Source organism: Mus musculus, chromosome 4, assembly GCF_000001635.26.
Source record: "Mus musculus strain C57BL/6J chromosome 4, GRCm38.p6 C57BL/6J".
In the NCBI taxonomy this organism is placed as follows: Eukaryota; Metazoa; Chordata; class Mammalia; order Rodentia; family Muridae; genus Mus; species Mus musculus.
In genome coordinates this window covers 118971235-118986348 of record NC_000070.6, presented here as the reverse complement: position 1 = coordinate 118986348, position 15114 = coordinate 118971235, and the positions used below count along the sequence as shown (strand labels likewise).

The window sequence follows — 15114 nt, the reverse complement described above, 5'->3', positions numbered from 1 at the left end:
TTTACCAGGTGAGCTGTCTCACTGGCCCTTTGTGTTTCTGGATAGAACCCTTGTCCAGTAGATGGTCGGTGGATGTTTCCTCTGTTCTGTGCCTGCCTTTCTCTCTGTCCTTTGCGTCCTCTTAAGCTCAGCTAGTGTAGAGATTGGGGTGGTCTGATGTATCTACTTCTTCCTTTGTTGACTATGGTGTCAGTGCCATGTACAAAGCCTGGTGGCACGACTCTCCCCACTTCCTGTGTTTCCCCTGAGGGTTACAGTTTCAGGTCTTATGATTGGGTCTCTGATCTGTTTTGAGTCAGTTCTTGTGACGTCAGGCTTAACTTCATTCTTTTGCACGCAGATAATCATGTCTCTCTTCACCGTTGATGAAAAGCCTTAATCTTCTTGATGAAATTCATGTAATCATTTAACCACATCTTCAGGGATTCATTTTTGCTATTTCTGGTCTGCTCTGTGGTCCATAGGTCTGTCTCCATACCAGCCCAGCACTGTTCTGATAACTAGCTCTGTACCAGTTTTGAAATTGTAAAGTGTGGTACCCTGGATTTTGAGGTTCAGTGTTGCAGCTATTCGTGGTCCTTTGAGAATTCATCTGTATTTGTGATTTCTGTTTCTATTTCTGTAAAACAACTGGGTTTTGGATAAAAATGATATAGAACCGGTCCAAAGAGGGCAACAGATTTCCTGAGGCCGGGGCTACAGGAGTTTGTGAGCCTCCCTACCAGCAGGACATGCTCTTACCTGCTGAGCCATCGCTCCAGTCACTCACGTTGCATGTTATGAGAGTCAGTACTGTTTCTTCCTTTCTCATGGAGACTGTGGTGGTTTGAATAAGAATGGCTCCCATAGACCCATATATCTGAATGCTTTGTCATCAGGGAGTGGCACTAATTGAGAAGGATTAGGAGGTGTGGCCTTGTTGGAGTAGGTATAGCTTAGTTGGAGGAAGTGTGTCACTGGGGGTGGGCTTTGAGGTTTCAAAAGCTTAAGTCAGGCCCAGTGTCTCTCTTCCTGCTGCATGAGGATGCAGGTATAGGACTCTCAGCTACTTCTCCAGCACCATGTCCGTCTGTGTACCACCATGCTCCCTGCCATAGTGGATAATGGACTAAACCTCTGAAACTGTAAGCAATCCCCATTAAATGCCTTGTCACGGTAGTGGTGTATCTTCACAGCAATAGAGTACTGATTAAGACAGTGTGAGTGGGGGCTAGTGAGATGGCACATCGGGTAAGAGCACCTGACTGCTCTTCCCAAGGTCCTGAGTTCAAATCCCAGCAACCACATGGTGGCTCACAACCATCCGTAACGAGATCTGACTCCCTCTTCTGGGGTGTCTGAAGACAGCTACAGTGTACTTACATAGAATAAATAAATAAATAAATCATTAAAAAAAAAAGAGAGACAGTGTGAGTGTAGCCGGGCATGGTGGTACACGCCTTTAATCCCAGCACTTGGGAGGCAGAGGCAGGCGGACTTCTGAGTTCTGAGTTTGAGGCCAGCCTGGTCTACAGAGTGAGTTCCGGGACAATACAGAGAAACTTTGTCTTGAAAAAAACCAAAAAAAAAAAAAAAAAAAAAAAAAAAAAGAAAGACAGTGAGTATTCTTTGATTTTCTTGCCTAATTGCTCCAGTTAGGATCTCTAGTACTATAGTAAAGTACTGAAAGCTGGCATCTTTGTCTTGTTCTTAATCTTAAAGGAAGAGTCAGTCTTTCACCATGGAGTGTGATGTTATCTGTGGGTCTTTGATATAATAATGATTATAGTTGATTTATTTATTGACGTGTGTGTATGTGTGGGTATGTGTCTCTTACTTAGGGTCTCTCCCTACCTGTGGGGATCACTTTTTCTCTGTTAGAAAGGGAGCTGTCAACCTCCATGGATCCTCCTGTCTCTACTCCCCTTGGAGCTGCTGCTACAGGTGTGTGCAGGACACCTGGCTTGTTATATAAGTTGTGTGATCTGAACCCCTGTTCCCCATGATTGCATGCATGCTCTAAACTGTGAAGCTTTCATGCCCAGTCCCAACAGATCTTCTGGACTGTCTTGCTTTCTCTAAGGGCCTCACTCACCCTGTTTGTTTGTTTGTTTTTCAGAGCCATGGGTGCTTTGCTGTCTGCTATCTGTAGCTCAGGCTGCCACCAGCTGGGGACATGCCATGCGTCTGTCATTGCTCAGCACCTTCTACCCACGATCCAAAAGACACTGCTGCTGCTGTCTGACCCCTGGGTCACACAGGACAAAAACCAGGTCCCTCTGTGAGATTCAGAAAAACCAGAATACTGAAAACACTACTCCCTCCATCTTCTTTCTGGAGGGAAGTGGAGGATTCGGCTGCTTCCAAATTATGCTGTGCCAGAAAGGTCTTAGACAAAGATGTATAAAATGTCACGAAATCTCCTATCACTAAGCAAGCTGTTGCTTGGGGGCTGGAGAGCTGGCTCAGAGGTTAACAGCACTAGTTGCTCTTGCAGAGGACTGGGTTTAATTTAACTCCCAGCATCCACAGGGTGGTTTACAACCATTTGTAACCCAAGGGATCTCATAGGCAGGCGTGTGGTATACATACAGGCATGTAGGTGAAATATTCATATACATAAAGTAAAAATAAACAAACAGGTGTGGTGGTGCACACCTTCTTTCCCAGCACTCCAGGAGTCAGAGGCAGGATGATGTCTGTGAGTTTGAGGCTAGCCTTATCTACATACTGGACAACCAGAGATTTGTAGAGAGACCATGGTTTGTTTTTTTTCAACCAATAACAAATATAAAAAATTAAATAAGAAAATAATAGAGCTGTTGCCTTTCTTTGACTGAGCATCAGCTTGTTTTTTTTTAAGTCCCTGCTGGCTTCTAGCACCCCCACGATGCTATTTCTACTTAATCTGTTGTTTACTTTTTTTAAAGGGAATGAGGGGCTGCTATTTTGGTCTAATATTGTTGATGCCTCTGCCAGAGAATTCTAGAAGTTTTTGTAATTTATTATTATTATTTATTTTGGTTTTTCTTTCTTTTTTTTCTTTTTTCTTTTTCATGGTAGCATACTTCTTTAATCTTTTATCTATTTATTTTTGACTTTTAATTTTATTTATTTTATTTTGTGCGTATGAATTTCTCATCATACATCCCAATCCCACTCCCCTCCCTTTCCCCTTGTTCCCTCACTCCACCTGCATCTTGCAACCTCCTCCCCAACAGAGAGAGAGAAAGAGAGAGAGAGAGAGAGAGAGAGAGAGAGAGAGAGAGATCTCATTGTAGAAGTTGTATGTTACAGTGTGTTCCACAGGATGCCTTTTTTCCTCACACTTCTTTGCTTGCAAATGTTCATTGCAAGGAGTCATCGGTCTGGTTATGAGGGCTCTGGCTTCTGCTACACTATCAATACTGAACCTTGCTGGGACTCCTCTTGGATATCCTGCTGTTGCCCTGTGTCACGGAATCCTGCAGTTTTAGATCTGTAGGACCAGCCCTTTCACATACCCCAGCACTTCATCGATGGGGCAGATGTGGGGGTGGGTCATTTCAAAGCTCTGGATCTGGTCCTGAGAGGTATCTGAGATGGTCAGTTCACTAGCTCTCCCGCATCCACACCACTGGAGTGAGCTCTCCTGTCCTGCCCTGACTTCCCCATCCGATGCTGCAGCCAGCAAGGAGCAGAGCCAACTCTTCTGCTCTCATGGCTTCAGGACTGGCTCATCTGCACCCTCACCATCGGGGCCAGGTCTACTGTGCTGCCCAGGTTGGGTGCAGGGAGGGCATCATCTTCCAAGCGCTGCAGCAGGCAAGGGGATGGGCCAGCTCTTCCATTCTTATGATGCTGGGGCCAGCTCTCCCATTTGCCATAAGTGGTGAAGGAGGAGGGAGAGAAGGAGGGTATCTCTCCCTTGCCCCTGCCACTGAGCAGCAGACAAAAGGCAGGGCTGCCTCTCCATACTCATAGCCTTGGGCTGGCTTACCCACACCCCCCCACCGTAGGGCCAGTTTTCCTGTGCTGCCCAGGTGAGGTTCAGGGCTTGCTCTCCTGAGTGTTGCAACAAATGGACAGGGCCAGCTCCTCTGTTCTCATGACCCAAGGGCCAGCTTTCCTGCCTGCCGTAGGTGGCAAGGGGAGAGAATAGGGGAGGACATCTTTCCCTTGTCCTTGCCTATGAACAACAGACAAGTTGTGGGCCCAACTCTCCCATGCTCACACCCTTGGGCCACCTCACTTGAGTCCTTACCACCAGGGTCAGCTCTCCTGTGCTTTCCAGGTGAGGTGCAGGGTCTGCTATCTTGAGTCTTGCAGCAGGTGAGGGCAGGGGCAGCTCTCCTGATCCCAGCAGGGCCAGTTCTCTCTCCTGCTGCAGATCCTAAGGGCAAAAGGGAGGGGAGAGGAGCTTTCTCTTGAGACTCCACTGCACAGAAGAGAAGAGACAGGGCTGGCTCTCTCAAGCTCACACCCTCAGGCTGGCTCACCTGCAACCCCCACCTACAAGGTCAGCTCTACTATGCTGCTCTGGGAGGAGGAACAGGGGCTGCTCTCCTGAGGGCAGGGACAGCTCTCCTGCTGTCATGACCCCAGGGTCAGGTCTTCTGTCTATCTAAAGTGGTGTGAGGAGGGACAGAGGTAGGGAAGGTATCTCTACACACCACTCACAGGGATGAACAGCAGGGTCCTCCCTCCCATGCTCATACCCTTGGGGCCTGCTTGCCTGCAACTCTCACAACCAGAGCTAGCTCTACTGTGCTTCCTGGACGATGTGCGGGGTCCACGCTCCAGAACACGGCAGCTTGCCAGAGGCAGAGTCCACTCTCCTTCTTACATGGCCAGCTCTCTCATATGTTCAGGTGAAGGGTGGAAGTGGCACAGCCCTTAGACACCCAGGAGGCAGCCCAGACCTTGGACAGTGGTCTGGCCTCTGGTGATAACAAACACCTGCTGCTGCAGGGTCATAGACCCAGACATGGCCCCTGGTGGCAGCACAGGCCAGGACCCCAAAACGGTCACTGGTGACATCACTGGCTGCTCACGTCAGGCTGTTTCTCACTACCCTCCAGTCTGCAGTTCTGCCTCTCTTCTTGTGCCCACCTCCTTCTGTTTCTCTTTCTCTTCCATTTCTCCACTGTTGGTCTGTGTATGGACATTATCTGTGGAGATCTGTGGGGCTCTGGTCAGGTCAGAGAAGCCAAAAAGTTGCACTCTCCGAAGAGGGTATGGGAAGAGGGAGCTGATCTTTGGTGGCAGAAGCTACATGGCAGGGCCACTGAATGGAAAGTGACCTCAGTAGGCTAGAGCAGCTTCCGTTTGGGAGACAGCTCTCTTCCACAAGTGTTACAGTTCTTATACGACAGACGCTCTCAGGCCATCTTGGATGAAATAACTCATGCACTTTATTCCTTGTGGATAGGGTCTTATATATATTTTGGGGTGGGGTGGGGTCTAATGGCAGATGCTTTCTGTTGGCTTGGCCTGAGATGTTAGGGATGCCTCATCTGCATGTGGAGGGGCTTTGGGTGTTGCCCCTACATGGTTGATTGTCACAGTCTTCTCCATGGGGTGCTGTGGTCATGTGTTCCAGGACAGGAACCTGGTCAGGAGCCTGTGAAATATATCCTGTCCTGTGTGAGGGTAAGAGGGTTTCAGAACTCATTTGACCATACCAAGTTTCCTGGCACCGTCTACTCTAAGTGGTGCCCAGGGTCTCTGAGAGTCTGGGGCTGTCTTAGGAGTGGTCTCATGAGTGCCCTGCCCTGTTCATGCATTGCAGCACCAGGCAGGTGTCATGTTGGGCATGGCCTGCTCCCCCCCCGCCCCTGTCTGCCAGGCCTTTGAGGTGCTGCACTGTTCGTCACCTCAGGCTAGCTCCCTGTCCGGGCACTATGCTGCTGGACTGGTGGTCATTTCAGGCTTTCTTTTTCTCAGGATGTGTTAGGTTACTAACATTCACGGGTCAATACACTGAGTGTAGGCACAGCCTCTCTCCTCTCTGCCACCTACTGATGCACACGAGTGATACAGCAGCCACACCTGCAACGCCTCTAAGGACAGGGTTTTTTTGTTTGTTTGTTTGAGACAGGGTTTCTCTGTGTAGCCTTGGCAGTCCTGGAACTTGCTCTGTAGACCAGGCTGGTCAAGAATTCAGAGATCTACCTACCTCTGCTGCCAGAGTGTGTTACCATGCCCAGGTTGTTGTTATTATTTTTATTACTGTAGTTTTATCTTCATATATGTCACAATATATGATTAGGATTAGATTTTACAGATAACTATCTGAACTATAATGCTACTATATTCTTCCTATGTAGCTTGGTGAATGTAGTAGTTTTAATGAGGGTGGCTATCATAGGCTCATGTATTTGTATGCTGAGTCACCAGGGAGCAGAACTCTTTGAAATGATTAGAAGGTTAGGAAGTATGGCCTTGTGGAAAGAAGTATGTCAATTGGGATGGGCTTCCAGATGCCACAAGTTCATGCAAGGCCCAGTCTCTCTCTCTCTCTCTCTCTCTCTCTCTCTCTCTCTCTCAGCCAGCAGACTGACCATCATATAGCTTTCAGCTACCTCTCTAGTACCATGTGTGGCGCTGTGATGTCCATGGACTTAACTTCTGAAACTGTAAGCAAGGCTCCAATTAATTGCTTTCTTTTATGAGAGTTGCCTTAGTCATGGTGTCTCTTCACAGCAATGGAACTGTGATTAAGACAGTGAGAATTACTAATTTTTCTCTGTGTCTCAATTTTCTTCATCACCCAAAGGAAGGACAAAGCTAGTACCCTCCTGAGAGAGGCATGAGAGGGTCACTCTTATGGATGATGGGGAAAAAAATGACTGGAAGATTGCGCTGTTGGCAAATGTACTTGCTATAGATATTTTTACCTTTTTGATCTAGTGACACATTGTATCCTGGAGACTCAGAGGAGATTGGGTTGATAAAGATAGAAAATGGTTTAATTTTGCTGCCTAGCCTAATTAGAGAATTCTGAGAGTTGGCTGTAGTACTAAGAAAGCAGGCTGAGTTTGGACAGTGGGCCTCACCGTGTTCCAGAACTGTGAATTTCCTTTCTCTCCCATTTCCTTATTTGTACCACGGTGCTTGTTTGAATACAGAATGTTTCTCTTGACTGTTTTTTTATTGATCTAATCGTTAACTTGTTTATAGAGACTTCCAGAGTCTTCCCCATACATCTGTTTCCTGGGGGCAAGGCCAATTGTCTTATGCAGCATTTCCTAGAACCTGGTTGAGCTTTCTGTACTTGGATCCTTGAGAGTTTTGTTAAAATACGAACCAGACTCTGGGATTAAATCAGAAGCCAGGGCCTAGGAGCAGCATGGAGAGTTGGTTTAATTTTGGGAAGCAGGTCTTCATCTTCCTGTGTGTCCAATTAACTTTAAATTTTTCTGGAATATTTGCCAGGGATGGCGGTGCACACCTTTAACCTCATTACTTGGAACCATGGTCAGGGGGATCTTTATGAGTTTCATTCCCATCAGGGATATATAGTGGTAGCCTATCTCAAAAATCTGGAATTTGTTCTTTTTCCTTAAGCTAATCTTTTTAAACTTAAAAAAAAAAAGAGAGACTTATTATATGCAAGTACACTGTAGTTGTCTTCAGACACTCCAGAAGAGGGCTCCAGATCTCGTTATGGATGGTTGTAAGCCACCATGTGGTTGCTGGGATTTGAACTCAGGACCTTCATCAGAGTCGTCAGTGATCTTAACCACGGAGCCATCTCTCCAGCCCCCTTTCCTCTCCTCTTCCTCCTCCTCCTCCTGCTCTTTCTCCTTCTCCTTCTCCTTCTCCTTCTCCTCCTCCTCCTCCTCCTCCTTCCTCTCTCTCTCTCTCTCTCCCTCCCTCCCTTCTTTCTTTTCTTTTTCTTTTTTGCCTCTAACTAGAAGCAACATTATGTTATGGAATGAATTAGATTTCTGAGTTAGACAGCCCTGACTTCAAATCTTCCTCTCATTGTCAAGTCACTTAGAAGGAGAACAACCCATCTTCTAGGGCGCTAGAGGTCAAGGACCTACCAATGCTCTATGACATAATCTCTGGATGTGATTTTACAGGGTCTCAGACTCTCTTGAACATGATACAATACATTTTCTATATTGTTCCGATGATACATACACTTAGAGGGTTTAAATGGCTAATGGGTCAAAAGTAGCCCATATTCATCCTTTCAGACCTTACCTTGACATCCATCTTAGTCTCAGTATCAATGCCTGTTTTCTGCGTTTTGGATTTATGGAAGCTGCACCCCCCCAACTCCTTGTTATACTTTGTGCTTGAAGAGGCCCCTAAGAAGGCTTAAATGTTGAAGGTTTGTCTCAAGATGGTGGGAGGGATGTTTAAACTGTGAGGATGCCAGCTACACAAATGGGTAATGCACTGTTGATTTAGAAGAGAATGGCTTATTGGGCAGAGGAAGTGTCATGGGAGCATGCTTTTGAATGTTCTACCTTATCTTTGGGCCCTTCTTCTCATACTCTCTGTGTCATGAGGTGAGTGTCTTGTTACACCACATGATCCTCACCATGCCATAATGTTCTTTCTTATAATGGCCCAGAAACAACAGAACCAAATGAACACGGAATAAAACCTTTGAAACTGTGAGCCAAAGTAAATTCCTCTTCCATTTTTTTTTTTTTTTTTGCTCATGTATTTTGTTATGGTGATAGAAAACTAACGATTCCCCAGACTCCAAAGTTAAGAGATGTTGTTGGCTGCTTCCATGGGGACTGTCTTAATTACTGTTCCATCGCTGTGGGGAGAAGCAATGACTGAAGCATGTAATTAGAGGTTTGCTTACAGTTTCAGAGGATAAGTCCATAACTGTCATGGTGGCGAGTGTGGCCACAGACAAGCATGCTGCTGGAGCATCAGCTGAGAGCTTTACATCCCGATCTGCAAGTAGGAGAGAAAGAGAAGGGGCAGGGTAGCTTTTGAAATCTCAAAGGCTGTATCACTGAGAGGTGAATCTCTCAGTGATACACCTCTTCCCACAAGGCCACACCTCCTCCAACAAGGTCACACTTTCTAGTCCTTCCATAAACAGCCCACCAACTACAGACTAGACATTCAAATAGATGCGTCTATGGAGGCCATTTCCATCAAAGCACCCCAGGCGCCAACCCAGGCTTAGCTATTTATGTGTTTCCATCCGGGAAATGACCTAAATAAAAAAAGAGTAGACTGTTGACAACCAGCTGTGCTAGCAGGGGAAGCATCTTCTGGTCCATAGAGCAAGTTGCCACACCCAGTGCTCGATGGCCATGGTACCATCTTTCAGGCTGCTCTTCTAGTTTGCTACATGTCTACTTTGGTTTCGGCCTACTTTGACAACTCATTTTTGGGCCTTCCTATTGATTTTGCAAGCTTCTTGATGACCTTACCCAAGTTTCTCTCTGACTAACTCAGATTTTATTTCCATTCTTTGTCATTAAGACTTTCACATGGAAGGTCTGTGTCCCTGTGTCCCTCTGCTATTCCTGAGTTTCCATACAGGTACCCAAGTCAATTACTCCACGTTCCTAATTGATCGAGTCTTGTGCTGTTCGTTCTCCCTTCCTCTTGTTCCCTCTGTGCACAGCTGATTCTGTGCTTCTTGGGGCCCCTCATTTCTATGTCCAGTGGGTGAAGACACTTTTTTTGTGCCCAGTCTGCCTGCTGGCCTGTTTCTTCTAGACACTGAATTCGTAGGAATTTAGGATGGTGCATATTTCTCCCTAAGGTTGTTCCTCACTTCTGGTCCTGTCTTCTGCTTCCTTCTTTGGCTGGACTCTACTGTATCAGAATTCCTTCCAGGAAGGCCTGAACATTCCAAGGAGAGGATGCTTTAGACAAGACCCCATAGATAAGGGCTTGCTAAATCTGAATAGCTGAGATCATTTGGAAAGAGACTTCTCCCTCAATGGGTCAGATCATAGAATGTCATTTATTTGGTTTCTGGTTATCCATGGACTGTGGTCCTGCCTATGGTGAACTGGCTAGTCTTGGAAATGCAAGGGAGCTGGCTCTGTCAAGCCCTGCAGTGGCTCAGCTGATTTCCTTGGCTCTGTGCTGGAATCCAGGGAGATGCAGTATGCGTGCTACTTTTATCAACCCACAATCCTTAGAATTGTTTCTTTTTCTATCTCTGGTGGCCACTGGAACTTTTAACAGGACCCCAATCTTAACAAACTGATGCCATGTTGGAGGCACCATTTTCTGGTCTTAGAACTCAGCACATAGACCCCAACACCTGCTAAGAAGGGAACAAAAAACTCAGTCCATCAAAGACTTAGCCATAGTTCTAGGATCCAGAAAAGAGCCCAGATGTCCTAACCTTGCCTCCTGGGTTCAGTCTGTGTGGTGGTCACCCCTGGTTGTCTTACTTGTTGCCTGTCTGTGTGTCTCAGTGTGTTTCTGTCAGTTCTTTGGTTGGAGAAACAGATCTAAAATGGGAGGGGGGAGTGAGCAGTCTCCAGAGGGTTTTACAGATTAGGACCCATATATTGATGGGTGACTTTCTCTGGTGCGAGACCTGTACCCCTAGCCTAAGACCTCTGCCCCCTTCTCAGGGACCTGAGTCCTTTTGACTCAACAAGTTAAACAGAGAAACCCCAAATCTTCATCTGTCCTCTCTGCTCTGCTGGAGAAAATTCACCCCCCGCTTCTACACGCCCCAGGGGCTCCTGCTTGTGCCCAGGGTGGGTAACTAGTTCCCCCTCCCGCTTCTACACGCCCCAGGGGCTCCTGCTTGTGCCCAGGGTGGGGTAACTAGTTCCCCCTCCCGCTTCTACACGCCCCAGGGGGCTCCTGCTTGTGCCCAGGGTGGGGTAACTAGTTCCCCCTCCCGCTTCTACACGCCCCAGGGGGGCTCCTGCTTGTGCCCAGGGTGGGTAACTAGTTCCCCCTCCCGCTTCTACACGCCCCAGGGGGCTCCTGCTTGTGCCCAGGGTGGGGTAACTAGTTCCCCCTCCCGCTTCTACACGCCCCAGGGGGCTCCTGCTTGTGCCCAGGGTGGGGTAACTAGTTCCCCCTCCCGCTTCTACACGCCCCAGGGGGGCTCCTGCTTGTGCCCAGGGTGGGGTAACTAGTTCCCCCTTCACTACAAAGGTCCTCCTTCTGCTCACACTCCCAGTGAGCTTGCTGCTGGCTCTGACTACTTCTCATTTGCTGGCTAGGTCCTGGTCATTCTCTGGTTCCTGGAATGGTGCTGGACTTGTGCCTGTTGTCCTTGTCACCCTTGTCTCAACTCTAGGAACCTCCATGGGTCACCATCCTCTCTTCTTGTCTCACTTGTTGCTTCTTTTTCTGTACCATTGCTTGTGGTCCCCCATCCCAGGTCCCTATGTGGAGGTGGGGAGGGACCTTACTTCTATCTATCTATCTGTCTATCTATCTATCTATCTATCTATCTATCTATCTATCTATCTATCTGATGTATATGAGTGTTCTGTCTGTATGTACACCTGCATGCCAGAAGAGAGCATTGGATCCCATTACAGATGGTTGTGAGCCACCATGTGGTTGCTGGGAATCCAACTCAGGACCCCTGGAAGAGCAGCTAGTGCTCTTAGCTGCTGAGGCATGTCTCCAGCCCAGGACCTGGCTTCTTATCTGGGGCCTCTAGCCCTTCACAGTCTGGCTTGTCAACGCATCTACAAGGACCCTTCTGCCATCCTTTCCTCTTGCCACCTTTGTGGTTGTAAATGGAGTGAGCACAGGGCAGAGGAAATAGTTCTCAGGCCCAACTCCCTCGGCTCTTTGATCCTGTTTCTGCCAGTTGCTGCTAGTAAAAGCCATGCTAGTAAAAGAAACTGACAAACTGACTAACTACCCTAACTACCTCACACTCTGCAGAGTCCCTCTTGAGGGGGACCCCAGAGAGGTGAATGTCCAATGCTTGAATAATGTATTATCAAGCACTTCTTGGAGACCAGCCTGATATCCAATTCTTTAAGACTTTAGCCATCTGCTGGGCATGGTGGCACATGCCTTTAATCCCAGCACTTGGGAGGCAGAGGCAGGCAGATTTCTGAGTTCAAGGCCAACCTGGTTTACAAAGTGAGTTCCAGGACAGCCAGGGCTATACAGAGAAATCCTGTCTCAAAAAAACCAAAAAGCAAACAAAAAAAGACTTCAGCCATCAACCCAGCCAGCCTACAGCCAGGTGATAATCCATCAGAGGCCTTCCACTATCTCATGAAAGTGACTGATGTGCTCCAATCTACCAGACCTTACCTAACAGATGTCTTGATGCAAAAAGCCCAAAAAGTACTGTATAATGATGAGAGCAATTTTGTTCAAGATAGAATCGGGTTTCACTGGGCCACAGCTGTCACCTTGGATAGGACAGCATTTCTTTCAGCCTAGGGACATCTGAACTCTTGGCATTAATCCAGGCTCAGGGCAAAGCCATCACCAGATACACAGACAGTCCTATGCATTTGCCATAGCACATGTCCATAGCATCTTTTATAGGGAGAGGGCACTTTGTACCTAGCCAGAAAGGAAATTAAAAACAAAGAAAAAATCTTGGTCCTATTAGAGGCCCTATGGCTGCCAAAAGAGGTAGCCACTGTCCATTGCAAAGGGCATCAAAAAGGGGAATCCACAGAGGCCCAAGGAAACAGGGCTGCAGACTTAGTTACCCAGAATGCAGCTGTAGAACCAGTGAGGTCTAGATCTTGGTCAGTCTGTCTGAACCCAAATCACTCCAATGTCCAAACCATACACAGGGAGAGAACAAATGGGCAGAAAGGGAAGATACCAGCAGGATGAAAATGTATGGTGGTTCTTACAGGATGGGAGACCTGTACTCCCTGCTGCTCTTGGAAGACAAATGCTTATGAGGCGCCATCAGCCCACCCACTTGAGGTCATTGAAAACTGCTGAGTCACTCAGGCCTATATATTATATCCCTCAACTAGACAGACAGTCTTGTCACAGACACGGTGCCTATGCATCTTTTGTATACAAGGAAACCCCCAAAGAGGAAGAGAAGCCCCCAAAGGAGTCCATGCCCAAGAAAGCACTCCCAGAGAACACTGGGAAGTGGAGTCTACCCATGGTTCTTAAGTATAAGTATTTCTTCATCTTCATAGATACTTTCTCTGCATGGGTAGAAGCTTATCCCACCTGGATGGAAACAGCCTCAGTGGTCACCAAGAAACTCCTCCAAGAGTTAATTCCTAGATTTGAGTTGCTCCTCTCTCTGGGATTCAAGCAACGGCCTAGCCTTCACCGTCCAAGTTTCCCCAAATCTGGCAAAAATTTCTAAACATTGATTGGAAACTAAGATCAGGGCAGATAGAAAGGATGACTAGGGCCTTAAAAGGGACTTTAACTAAATATGTCCTTGAGACCAGTGAAAATTGGGCCAATACCACATGCCCTTTTAGGAGTGTCTTAGGGTTTTATTGCTGTGAAGAGACACCATGACCACGGCAACTCTTAAAAAGGAAAACATTTAGTTGGAGCTGGCTTACTGGTTCTGAGGTTTAGTCCATTATCATCATGGCAGGAAACATGGCAGCTTGCATGTAGACATGGTGCTGTAAAAGGAGCTGCAAGTTCTGCATCTTAATCTGAAGGCAGCAAAAGGAGTCTGTGTTCCATAGTGGCCACATATGAGCATAGACCTTAAAGTCTGCCCCATACAGTGATCCAACACGGTCACAACTACTATAACGAGGCCATACATCCTAATAGGGCTATTTTTATGGGCCAAGCATTCAAACACATGAGTCTATGGGGGACACCTGTTCAAACCACCACAAATAGACCTCATCATTCTATTTAAAATAATTTGGGAGGCCACTCCTTTCATCCTTAAGCTAATCATAGGCATAAATTACTAACCATCCTTCCTCAAGACCTCACAGGCCCTGCAACAGACCCAGAGGACTAGTCAGCAGGCAGTTCAAGGGGTTGCACCTTAGCCCAAGTTTATGCTTGCTCACAAATTCCAGCCTGGTGACCTTGTGTGAGTAAAGAGAATCCCAGAGCAGAGCCTGAAGGCCATGCAGAGGCCTATGCCCTGTGGTCCTCACCATCTCCTCTATAATGAAGGCCACTAGTCACCTGTTGAGGTTTGATCTTTTGCTATGCTAAACACTGGTTGCTCCCAGAGACCAGATGTAGACCCAGGTGACACTATGTGACCTTGCTCCCAAATTATCCCTGATTGGTGAATAAAGATGCTGATAGCCAATAGCAGGGCAGAAGAGACATAAGCAGGATTTAGGGTTCCTGGGCTTGGAGTGGGAAAAGACCATGAGAAGAGAAAGGAAGATGGAGAGAGGAGAAGAGGCCATGAGGTAAGAATCTTAAAATCATGGCTATGGGGCTGGCGAGATGGCTCAGCGGTTAAGAGTGCCTACTGCTCTTCTGAAGGTCCCGAGTTCAAATCCCAGCACCCACATGGTGGCTCACAACCATCCGTAACGAAATCTGACTCCCTCTTCTGGAGTGTCTGAAGACAGCTACAGTGGACTTACATATAATAAATAAATAAATCTTAAAAAAAAAAATCATGGCTATGAGGGCATTGGAGTTAAGAGCAGTCCAAATGGAGCATGGCAAGTCATACTGTGGGGTTATTGGCATGGAGATATATATAATATCATAGAGGGTGGAGATCTGCTCAGCTCTAGTGCTGATTAAGGTTTATGTAAATGAAAGGTTGCGAGTGTCTTTTATCAAGGAACTGAAAGGTGAGGTACAAGCCCCATACTGAGATTAAATATTTCTGCAACAAATCCCATAGATCCACCATACCTAGCTGGAAGAAGCTAGATAATGACACATTCTCTGACCCCCCTAGAGATAAGACTGACATGGATCCCACAGTTATGGCGGTCCTATTTTGTCTTCTTTGATCCCTGTGAGAGAGACCCCAAACTCCCATAAACCATGACCTTGGGAATTAAGAAAGATCGGGACCTGGGAGCTCACAGCCAACCTACTTACCAAAACCCAATCCACCTTCCAGGTAGATTTCTGTAAACGATTACAACTAGAGGCATCTGGGGGTGGTCCACTCACACCTGGGGCCACGGGTGAAGAGAAGAGCTCTGATTTATTCAACACTGTGCCTGCCGGGACAATGTTCCCTGCTCTCAGCTGCCAGAAGCCAGGGGACTATTA

At 47.1% G+C, this 15114-nt stretch overlaps 1 long non-coding RNA gene and 1 pseudogene across 4 annotated transcripts in view; one reads left to right on the top strand and one right to left on the bottom strand.

Moving 5' to 3' along the window:
- The window catches only part of Gm12865, a 100061-nt gene that overhangs the window by 11689 nt on the left and 73258 nt on the right, over positions 1–15114 (top strand). The window contains exon 2 of one of the 4 annotated variants that reach the window (XR_868062.2): positions 2099–2651. The exons of the other annotated variants lie outside the window; for them this stretch is intronic. This is a non-coding gene — a long non-coding RNA (predicted gene 12865). Of the gene's footprint in view, positions 1–2098; positions 2652–15114 lie in introns of those variants that run through there. 4 annotated transcript variants of the gene reach the window in all.
- On the bottom strand, positions 5907–6031 carry Gm24352 (annotated as a pseudogene).